General features: G+C 29.6%; 1 long non-coding RNA gene across 1 annotated transcript; it reads left to right on the forward strand.

The window, feature by feature from the left end:
- The first annotated feature begins 220 nt into the window (after nucleotides 1-220).
- LOC103314948 (uncharacterized) lies at nucleotides 221-11,138 on the forward strand. The gene is made up of 6 exons (XR_511777.3): nucleotides 221-7,430; nucleotides 7,764-7,975; nucleotides 8,122-8,354; nucleotides 8,405-8,626; nucleotides 8,679-8,749; nucleotides 8,807-11,138. It is a non-coding gene; the product is annotated as an uncharacterized LOC103314948 (long non-coding RNA).
- The last annotated feature ends 247 nt before the right edge of the window (nucleotides 11,139-11,385 follow it).

Genomic DNA, 11,385 nt, shown 5'->3' on the forward strand with positions numbered 1-11,385 from the left:
ATCTTCTAAACTCTTATTACTAGCACTTTCCTCCCCTTGTGTGAGTTCACTGGTTTTGTTATTTTCACTTTGAATCTCGACAGGCACTAATTCACTTTGATTTGGTACTTCACTGTTTATTTCTTGGTTGTCAACCACACAAGGTTCACTATTGCTTTTATCACTTCCATCTAAATCTATATTATAAACAAAAGTCGAAGAAAGAGTATACATACAATCATTATTGGACTCAAGAGAATGCATGAAATCGTCTGTGTTTTCTCTAGTTTTCTTAATGTACCTGCGATTTCTAATAATGCATCTTCCATTGTCCTTTTGAATCCTATAAGTACGATCCCTAAGTCGCTCTACAATTCTACCTAGTTTCCAACAGCTTTTTGGTACTTCCTGATACCTTACAACTTCATTATTGTAAAATTGTGGAAACTGTTTTACTCCCCTTTTATCAAAATTAATTTTACTTATTTTTTGTTTATTGTCAATCTTTTTATGAAATATTTTAGTGTTAATAATTTTTGGTTTTAAATTGTGATTGCTGATGGGTAGTTGATCACGTAAATATCTAGACATTAGTAATTGTGATGGAGTATAAATGTCGTAAATAGGTGTATTGCGAAGAGCTAAAAGAGCTAAATACATGTCTTCTCCCATTTCAGTTGTTTTTTTAATTATGTTTTTAACAGTTTGTATAGTTCGTTCACTCTGGCCATTCGACCTTTGATTTTTAGGAGAAGCAGCTATTAAAGTAAAATTCCATTCTTTAGCAAATTTTTTTATTTCATTACTTATTAATTGTGTTCCACTATCTGCCATTACAATTTTGGGTATTCCATGACGTGAAAATATTGATTTTAATTTATGTATGATATTTTTAGAAGTTAAATTTTTGTTTAGGTTGATAACTTCAGGATACTTGGAATAGTAATCAACCACGATTAAATATGTTTGTCCATATATTTCAAATAAATCCATTCCTAATTTTTGCCATGGTTGTTTTATAATTTTATGAGGTAACATTGGTTCATTTTTATTAGAATTTGAATACTTATTGCACATTTCGCATTTGGATATATAATTTTCAATATTAGTTGTTATTCCTGGCCAATAAATACAAAATCTCGCTTTTTGTATGCATTTTTTGATACCTAAATGTCCTACATGTAAGTCGTTTAAAATTTTAGGACGTAGTGATTTGGGTATGATTACTTTTCGTCCTTTATAAATCAATTCATTGTTACCTTGAGTGATTTCTGCTCTTTCCTTGTAGTATGGTTTAATTTCAGAAGGAACTTTATTAATTGATAAAGGCCAACCGTTATTTAAATAGTGTCTAATTTTTTGGAAATCTTCGTCTCGTTTGCTTTCAATTATTAATCTGTTTAAATTTTCATCATTTATGACCAAATTTTGTTCTACAATACAAATTTGTAATTCTAAATTTAAATTATCTTCATATTTTTGAGGTAAAGTAGCCCTCGACAAAGTATCTGCTACTATCAGGTCTTTGCCCGGTTTGTATTTTAAGCTTAAGTCAAATTTTTGAAGAGACAATCTCATTCGTTGTAATCTTGCTGGACAGTCATTTAGGGATTTTTTAAATATAGATATTAGCGGTTTATGGTCTGTTTCAACATTAAATTCTCTACCGAAAATATATTGATAAAACTTATTTACTCCAAAGTGAATAGCTAAAAGCTCTTTCTCAATTTGGGCATATCTTTTTTGCGTTTCAGTCATTGCTCTTGAAGCGAACGCACAAGGTTTGTTATCTTGCAAAAGAACAGCTCCTAAGCCATTCTGAGAAGCATCCACTGAGATAGTGATTTCTTTTTTAGGATCAAAAAATTGTAAACAAGGTTTACTTACTATAATTGATTTTAAATTATTAAAAGCTTCTTGTTGTTCTTGTTCCCATTCAAAACAAACGTCTTGTTTCAGTAATTTTCTTAAATGATAAGTTTTTTCTGACAAGTTATTTATAAATTTACCTACATATGTAACTAGGCCTAAAAATCGCTCAATGTCTTTTTTGCAAGTAGGTGAAGGCATATTTTTTATTGCGTCAATTTTTTCTTCATCAACTGAAATACCTGCAGCACTAAATTTATGACCTAAATACTTTATTTCATTAAGACCAAATCTGCATTTCCTTAAATTAAATTTAATATTTTTTTCTTTTGCAATCTGAAATACTTGTTCAAGAATTTTGTCATGTTCAGTTTTATTTTTTGCATAAATTAAAATATCGTCTACATATACCTCTACACCTGGAATATTGAATATTTCACTAAAATATTCTTGAAAAACCTCACTCGCTACTTTGATACCCATAGGCATGCGTAAAAATCTGTATCTTCCATATGGCGTTCCAAACGTACATAACTTACTGGACGTTTCGTCTAACGGAATATTCCAAAACCCACTAGCAGCATCTAAAGTGGAATAAATTTTTGACCCATTTAATTTATTTGTAATTTCGTCAATATTTGGAATTTTATATTTATGATTTTTTATTACTTTATTTAAATTTTGAGGATCTAAGCACACTCTTAAGGAACCATCTTGTTTTTTGACTAATACATACGAGTTTACCCATTCAGAAGAACCTTCAACTTTTTTAATTATTTGAGCTTGCTCTAGTTCTTCTAGACATGTTTTAAATTTATCTCTTAAAGCAAATGGTACATTTCTGATAGGACAAATAACAGGTTTTGCATTTTCAATTAAATCAAAATGATAAGGTTTATTTATTTTACCGATACCTTTGAAAGCAGTGTCATATTTAGAGACTAAGTTTTTGTACTTACTGTTTTCATCTTGTTGATTTACATTGATATTATCAATTTCTTTATTAAGTTGTAAGATACCAGTTGCAATAGCTGTGCTAAAACCTATTATAGTTTTATTACTATTTGTTTGTTCTACATAAAAGTCAACCTGAAATTTTTGTTTGCGAAATTCCAAACATAATTTACATTTTCCCAAAATCGATAATTTTTCCTTGGTATAAGTTACTAATACATCCTTGGTGTTTTCAATCCTGTTTAACTTAAAATTAAGATGTTTTAATGTATTTAGTGAAATAATATTTGCTTCTGCACCACTATCAATTTTACATTTAATGAATTTGTTGTTAATTTTTAAGTTGATTACATTAGAATTATTGGAACAATTGTTTTTACAATTTATTGTTTCAACAAAAAAGTATTGTGTATCATCATCTTCTTCATATTTATTAATTTGTTGAATTTTCTTTTTATTTCTGTCCTTATTTAATTTACACATGTTTGCAAAATGATTTTTATTTTTACAAAAGGAGCAAATTTTTCCATAAGCTGGACATGCATTAATATTGTGACTACGACCACAACGCGAACAATTATTTATTACCTTACCCGACTGCACAGTTTTTTGTTTGTATATCACGTCTCGACCGTTTCCTGTATAGTTCCTGGAATGACCTTGTTTCGATGAGCACGACGCTGATTTCGTGGAAGCATTTTGACCGTTGCGTCCATTGCGGTGCTGGATGACTTCTAAATCCAAATTCCGATAATTTTGACTTCGATTTTCTCCTGTTTCACCTTTCATTTCATTTAATTGTTTCCTGGCAGCTTCGGTTTGTATGCAGCATTCGACGGCTTTGTCCAACGTTAACGATGTCCCGTCCTTTTCCAGTAATTTTTCCCTTACTGATTCATCCCTTATTCCAGTAATGAGCATTGTCTTGATTAAGTCATCTTGTAAATTTCCTAGTTCACATTCCTTTGCTTTATTTTTCAAGTCAGTTACAAATTGTTCGATTGTTTCATTGCCTTGCCTCGCTGAGAAGAATTTGTATCTGCAATACGTTAAGTTCTTCTTCGGAACGAAGTAATCTTCAAACTTCTGTTTTAAAATTGCGAATTTGTCCCTTTCTTCTTCAGTAAATTCAAATGAGTTATATATTTCTATACATTCTTCACCCAACGAATAAAGAAGTTGTGCACATTGGACTTTTTCTTCTTTTTTTTTCAATTCGGTGGCTGTGGAATAAATTTCAAATTTTTGTATCCACCTTTTCCAGTTTTCAGAATGATTGCCGGTTAATTGAAGCGGTGATAACTTGCTGGGCTCCATTTTTTGATTATCTTATTTCTTGATTTTTTTTCCTCTATTTGTAACTGTTACGAGTTTCTGACTGCGCCATGTTATGCTGGAGAGTGGGGTGAGGATCGAGGCACGTCTGTGCTACACGAGAGTCAGCTAAAGACTAAACTTTATTATGTACAATACAACATACACATGTATAACAATATCATTTACAGTTAACATGATCATCATTAACATTAGCATCATTATCTTTATTTACATTATTACATTATTTACATCACTATCATTATCACCATTAACAACATTATCATTAACAACATTATCCTTACTCTATTTGATTCAGTGAAGTAGCAATTGTGAGAGGGGGTAGAGATGGATTTTCATTAAATTGATGAAACTTTAGTAGGTCCTACTCTGGGGTGATGCCACTCTGGAAAAGAACGAGTTTTTGTGATTCTTGAATGTTAATGTTGTTAGATCAGTAGAGTTTTTATCAGGATTTGTTATATTTGGAACTTCAAAACTAATTCATTATGTGCAATTGCTTCGATAAATTTGTTAAAATTTTTAATTGATCAGTCGTTTGTTGTTTTAATAATGTTTTAACTCGTTCTTTGTTGTGGAAAGGATTTTGAATGACTGTCACATTGTTCGGCATCATTGTGGTCTATTTTTTTTAATTGATTATGTTACTGAATATGGAACCTAGTTCATTGATTAGATTTTACTTTTTAGTTATTCATAGATTAATAGGGTTAACTGAGTACAAAAACTATGAATTTTCATGTTCAAAATTTGGATAAAACCATCATTTTTCCACTACTTCTGCTGGTTTCTACGATAGTGTTTAAATGTATCATGGACTATAATTGTTGGATAAAAAAAATTGTTTATCTTCGTAACCTCTTAGCATACATCACAGGAATGGTACTACGTTATTCGAAAAACGCTGTTAAAGGTTTGTACTATTTTTAGTCTTTCTGGGCCTTTTTTTGTCGAAAATAAGTACCGTGTATTCGACTTCGTGTTGAAAAAAGATAGATTTTTTCTTTTTTACGCTTCACCCTGCTTCATCTTGTTTGTGCAAAACTTTTTACAATTGTTCTTTTGTAGCGCAACTTTTTTTATTCTTTGGAATAACTTCTGTGTTTCTGAAATTTTGCACCAGTCGGTAAAATTCCATTTTTGATCAAATGGACTAATTTCTTTTCTATTAATTCCTTCAAAACTAGAGAGATTACAAATTGGTTTGGAATTAGATTTCACGTCAGAGGATACCTTGTGGTCTGAACGAACCCAATGCAGCACGATTTGGGAATCGCATCAAAATGTGTAGCATTCTTTTATGTTCAATGAAAAATATTGTCTTGGAATCCAAAAACTATACATTTTCTTTAAGTCATTTATAATTAGTCAGATTTGCCATTTTTCTTCTCGCCGATACTTTTTTCTTTTCTAGAATGTTTTTGTCAGTTTTGTGAAATTTTGTTTCGTAAAAGCCTCTAAAATCCTTTCAGTTACGTTTAATTAACAGGCTGTTCCTAAGCTTGTCAAGTTTCTGCTCTTAAATTTTGGTAAACATCTTCGAATTCTTTTCTGTTATTTGCAATAAAGTTGCAGATAATCCACACCACCTTGCGTATAAATGTAAATTACATCTTTCACCATCTGTTTTGCTTCTTCTTACATGTTGACTGATTTATTATAGCTTTTGTAACTTCAGAAAATTGTGTCTCAATTTTTTTTATTTTAATTCTTGGCGTCTTGTGCCGTACACAGACCGCTTACAGAGCCAAAAAATACTACAGTGATTTCATAGATGTTAGGTTTTGTTTTCAATATCCACATACCTCTTTATAGGATGTGTTGAGCTCTTCTGTCTTCTTGTCTAACTTAAATTTGCAAAAATCTTCCTTTTCATGTTAACGGTTTTTCTTAATTCCGAGCGAAATTACATACAGAGAATTTTATAAATCAGGGCTGGCTGTAAAATAGCTAGTTATATAGGAGACATTGAATGAGGCATAGAAACCAATTCGAAGTTTGTTAAAATGAGGCAAGTACCAGGTTTTGTTGTTTGTTATTGCAGCGTCTTTTTTTTGAAATTTTTCTTATGCATCTCTTGGATTCAAGTCTGTGCATTTTTTTTATAATTTTCAGCAAATACTGCCAATTGATCCATCCGTTTTTCTGTACAGTGATGCCTTTTCATTGCGTTCATTTTATTTTCTAGTAACACAACATTAAAATTTTTCTACACCATCTCAAATTTGAATTATTAAATCGTCACCAAAAGATCAAGATTTTAACTTTTAACAAGTTTTTTTATTTTAATTTGTGCAAAAGCAACATTGTTATTTGTTCTGGTTAAACAAATCTGTCTGCGCAATTTAATTAATTACTTTGTATTTTGAGACATGGTTAACAAAAATTATACAACTTTTCACGTATTGTCTTTAAGAGCTTTTGTATTCCATTTCGTGTATCGGTGAAACCTCCAAGTGTGTTCACATTTTAATATTTGGCCATTCCGTCGCCTTCCATCGAATTCAGAAAAATTTTGTAGCAACAAAGGTCTTAAAAAAATTATCGTCTTGAATGACTTCAGACACGTACATTAAAACAGTGAAAAAAATTAGTCAAACTATTATAGACCCAGAATAGTTTGTTGTTCTAAAAGAACTTCCAGGAATTTTATGAATGTTCTTTTTGCTCAAGCTGTGACTGAAGTAGGAAGGGGGGGAAGGGGCTAATTCATCCTTAAGGACGTGCCCCACTTAAATTTGAACTACAAACAAAATCGTCATGAATTCGAGGCATTGCCTCAGGGACGAATCGTCTTATCATCTGAAATCCCATATTTCAACAAATGATCTGATGCGTTCAATCAAATATATATTGCTCCAGAAGATATTTCTAGATGACTGTTAGTTCAGTTCATTTCAGTGTGATTATAAACGTTATAAAGTTTCACAAATTTTCAGTTTTCATTATTCATTTTTAAGTTTGATATTTGTTCGTTTTACTTGAATACTAGTATAATTTTTTTGTAAGCTAGGTGATTATTCAAATTTAAATTCGTAAAACTACTTACTTCAAAATCTTTTGTGCACAGAACTATATCATCCCAGTTAGTAATTAATACTTCCAAAACATGGAGCTTTTTCTGTAGTTCTATACAGTACATTGCTAAGTTTTTTATATCACGGGTTTCCTTATTACATAGTATTAACGTTATTGGTCCAAGAACAAGAGTTTATAATAGGTGGCTACTAACCTTCCCTGTTGTCCTTTTATCCTCCAACTATGAGATGGACTTTTTCTGTGCATTTGATGAGGTGAGTCTTTACATTCTTTTTCAATGGCCTTATTGCTGTAATGATCGCGTGCGTTCAAGCAGAATTGTTAAGTCCAATTTTGAAACTTAAGAAAAATAAAATTTAAACATTTTAAAGTTTCGTTAAACTGTTTTTGAGTGCACAGTTCAAATAATAACTTATATTCATATTGTGTACGATAATAAAATCACAATCCAAACATTGTGGGATCATAAAATCTCAAAAGGGTTTCTTAATGACTTCTGTTTGAACAAGGACGATATCTGTTGAAATGTTACTTTGAATTAGTGATCTGTATTATATTAATAGATTCGTATTTGTAATTTTTTACAGTGGACCGCTGATAAATATTTGCGACGGCTTTTTTACAACTACAACCAAAAGATTTGTCTTTTAAACGCTTTATTTGCCAAAAAGACCACCTGTCGCAATGTAGAGTTGATAGATAATCTACTTCCCAAAGATAATAAAAGTAGTAGAAGTGAACTTTCTGCCACAATGGAATTTCCGGTCAAGTATAATGTTCATTGGAAAAAAAACTGGAGGTATGTGTATTTATGAACGGTTGAGAAGTCGTCTATTAGTAAAAAATATAAATAAAAGAAAAACTTTTATTTTGTTCTTTTGCCTAATTTGAAATAATATTCGGACATTTGTTGAAGAGATACTTATAAAATCTAACTATTTGTAGGACAATCTACCCGTACTGTTCTGGTTGGTGATGATGATAGAAGTTTACAACGATATATAGAATATAGAAGCAAGAAAATCGAATAACACCTTACATGAACCTCTGAGATACAAAATCTACAAGAAAAAATTTTACTATCGCTTAGGATCTTGCGCTTGAATCAGTGAGGATTTTTTTGCTGATAATCTACTCGCCAACAAATATTTTCTTGATTATTCTACAATTTCTTTAAGGTAATAATTACATCTTTCTTTGTATTGGCTTAGCTCTTGTTTCTTCACAGAAATAAAAGGATCTGTATCGAAGTTATTGGAAGAAAGACAGTACTTTTACAACAAGTTAACAACAAGGACTTCCAAAAATTGTGACTTGATCACTAGATTTAATTCAAAACTTGTCTCAAATAGAATAACTTCATTTCCCTACATTTGGAACTTCCAGCTTGGTTATTCGGGTATTGACGATATTGTCAGTAATGTTGTGATCAAACCAGCAGACGTATCGAGTTAGTATTTTTATCAGGATCAGTATTATTTTTCTTAACTCAATAATTTTAGATCATTTTTCATTACTGCTTATGTTTGCAAGGAAACAGCTCAACTTCTTGGAAATTACAACGATCTTCGAGGTAGGTATTATTATTAAAATATTAATTTTTAGTTATTAGTAATATTTTTGTTTTTAGGGATAACTTCAAATTTATCAAATTTTATAATGATGTATTGAAATTACCAAATATGTACCTACCCAATGATGTTATCTATGTTTTTAATGAGATACTATTAGTATTTTGTCCAAAAATAGCTATTTGTAAATTTGTTATAATTTTCTATTCACATAGTCAATTCTAAAAAGAAATGTTAGTTTTAAGTAGACAAGAATGTGAAGCAGATTTATTGTTGTAATATGTTGTTTTTTACCACCACAGCAATACATCAGTAAATCTGTTTATAACCAGTTGTGCAGAATTTTTAACAGTTTGAAAAAAAAACAAGACAAAAAAAAAGAAAAAACAAACAAAAAAAGAAAAAACAAACAAAAAAAGGGAAAAAACAAAAAAAATATTTACGAAAAAATGACAAAAAGCAACAAGATATACCATAAATAAAATAAAAACAATAAAAAAATAAATTAATTAAAATAAAACAAAAAAATTAATAAAATAGAACAAAAAATGTCGAAATAATTCAAATTAAGGATGCTAGAGTTAAAAAATGTAAGACAGCTTTTACAAATATTTTATAATTTTTTTCGTAGTTTTTTTTAACTGAAAATCATTTAGATCATTTTTCCGTCGTTTGTAAAAGCTGCCTTTGCTTTATTCGAATCTAAGTAAAAATTCAACCGACGCATATTGTATAAGTAATTAAAAAATGTAATGAAATTGGGAAAACTTTTGGTTTTGTTACGTTTTTTGATTAGGTTTATTAAAATTAATTCATAGTAAACTGGCGTTCTGTTTTCCAAATTTCAAACAATAAGTTAATTAACTGTCTTCGACAGGTAATGTAATATCGATCCTTGAACTTGTGAGCATAACTTAAACGCTTTATTTTCTGTAAATTAAAAATAATTGTTCCCGGTATTAGTTTTAATGGCTTACATATTGTCTATGATTTTAATGAGTAATCAATTTTATATTAACTTTATTTTGTTTAAAAGTTCGTTGATGTTTGCACAAATTTGTCCTTACTTTCTGTTCACATTGAGATCATAGTCAATTAAAAATTTAAAAAGATAGTTTTAAGACACGAATGTGAAGCAGATTTATTGTTGTAAGTTCGGTTGTTTTACCCCCACAGCAATATATCAGTAAATCTGCTTGTAATCACCTGTGTAAAATTTTTAGTCGTTTGAAAAAAAAGTCAAGAAAAAAGTACAAAACAAAGAAGCACAAAAAAATAACAAAAAAAACAGAATAAAAAGAATGAAACAAAAATGCAGAAACGACTATGAAAAAATACGAATAATAGCTTTTACAGTTTAAAATGTAAGGCAGCTTTTGCTAACACTTGATAATTTTTGCCGCACATTTTTACTAAATTGGAAAATCATTTAAAACAAAACATTTTTTCTTTGGTTTGTAAAATCTGCTTTTGTCTCGCTACAGTTGGAGTAACGATGCAAATTGTTTAAACAAGTGGAAGGTGTAATGAAATTGGGAAAACATTATCGATATTGTTTTTGATTTTGCATTCAATGTACAATTCACAATAAATTGTCAGTGTTTTCCAAATTTCAAATAATAAGTCTGTCTGATTTTCTTCTATTAGTAATATAAGACTGATTATTGTGCCAATGAACATGTTTTTGTGAACGCTTTATTTTCTGTGATTTTAAAAATAATTGCCCCCGGTCTTAAAAGAAAAAACGTCAAATTGTCAGATTTTTGGAAATCGTATTTGGTCTAAAAATCGTTGACAATAAGTAAGTGACTAAACTTTACATTACATTTTATTGTAACTTTGTTTGTTGTGTATATTAGTGTGTGGATAATTGTTAACGAAATACGGAAACCTTTCATTAATTTTTCAAAATTTTAACTCCACTATTTACGTTTTTGTTATTTTATAGGTTGAAACTGATTACAATCATTTAACAATTTTCGTATTTCGGTTCGATGATTTATTATTTTGGGAGATGTAAATTTACATCAAACATATTTATTACATTATTAGTTTAGTTTTAGTAAATAGAAACATTGAGCTTCAAAAAAGACCGGGGAATATGAATTGTCTGATTTTTGGAAATTTGGTTGGACTAAAAATCAAATGACAAATTCATATAACTTAGATTAAGTTGTGTTAAATATTCTGTTATACTGGATTTGTAAGATACATAATTTGTACTACATGCATAAAGATCAACGAAATATGAAAAACAATAATATTTTAAATTAAATAAGTTAATTTGAGTTTTACTAAAATATTATCAGATTTTTTGACATTTGTGACGTTTTTTCTTTTTCGTTGACAAAAATCCTGTTATTTTGGTTATTGGATCTGTACTATCAATATTTGTAAAATAGATTTTTGAACTAACAAGAAATATTAATGTTTCACTTTACCCTACTTTTTTAAAGCCATTGGCAACTTAAAGAACAACTTTGTCCTAGGTGATAGTACTGAAATTTCTCTCTTTTCTTAACTAAGTTTACACTAAGTAGAACACATTTTCCGGCTTGGTTTTAAAACCTACGGTTCTCTGTGTAGATTTAATTGATTGAAGAGAGATTGAAAAGGACAAGAAGACAAGGATGCCACT

Source organism: Tribolium castaneum, chromosome 1, assembly GCF_031307605.1.
Source record: "Tribolium castaneum strain GA2 chromosome 1, icTriCast1.1, whole genome shotgun sequence".
Classification (NCBI taxonomy): domain Eukaryota; kingdom Metazoa; phylum Arthropoda; class Insecta; order Coleoptera; family Tenebrionidae; genus Tribolium; species Tribolium castaneum.